The sequence below is a fragment of the Ciona robusta genome, chromosome 5 (genome assembly GCF_009617815.1).
Source record: "Ciona robusta chromosome 5, ASM961781v2".
Lineage (NCBI taxonomy): Eukaryota > Metazoa > Chordata > Ascidiacea > Phlebobranchia > Cionidae > Ciona > Ciona robusta.
This window is the reverse complement of record NC_143239.1, coordinates 5,859,989-5,860,842: the sequence shown is the minus strand read 5'-3', so window position 1 is coordinate 5,860,842 and position 854 is coordinate 5,859,989.

Sequence of the window (854 nt, the reverse complement as noted above, 5' to 3'; positions counted from 1 at the left end):
TGGTTGCTAGGGACAAAATAGATTTGCTAAATATGGTTGCTAGGGCCACAATATGGTTGCTAGGGAGAAATTACGGTTGCTAAATATGGTTGCTAAGGCCAAAATATGGTTGCTAGGGAGAAATTACGGTTGCTAAATATGGTTGCTAGGGCCAAAACATGGTTGCTAGGGACAAAATATGGTTGCTAGGGAGAAAATACGGTTGCTAAATATGGTTGCTAGGGCCAAAATATGGTTGCTAGGGACAAAATGTGGTTGCTAAATATGGTTGCTAGGGACAAAATGCGGTTGCTAAATATGGTTGCTAGGGACAAAATACGGTTGCTAAATATGGTTGCTAGGGACAAAATGCGGTTGCTAGGGCCAAAATACGGTTGCTAAACATGGTTGCTAGGGACAAAATATGGTTGCTAGGGCCAAAATGTGGTTGCTAGGGACAAAATACATTTGCTAAATATTGTTGCTAGGAACAAAATATGGTTGCTAGGGCCAAAATATGGTTGCTAGGGCCAAAATTCGGTTGCTAAACATGTTAGGGACAAAATATGGTTGCTAGGGCCAAAATATGGTTGCTAGGGCCAAAATACGGTTGCTAAATATGGTTGCTAGGGACAAAATGCGGTTGCTACGGACAAACTACGGTTGCTAAATATGGTTGCTAGGGACAAAATATGGTTGCTAGGGCCAAAATATGGTTGCTAGGGCCAAAATACGGTTGCTAAACATGGTTGCTAGGGACAAAATATGGTTGCTAGGGCCAAAATATGGTTGCTAGGGCCAAAATACGGTTGCTAAATATGGTTGCTAGGGACAAAATACGGTTGCTAAATATGGTTGCTAGAGCCAAAATACGG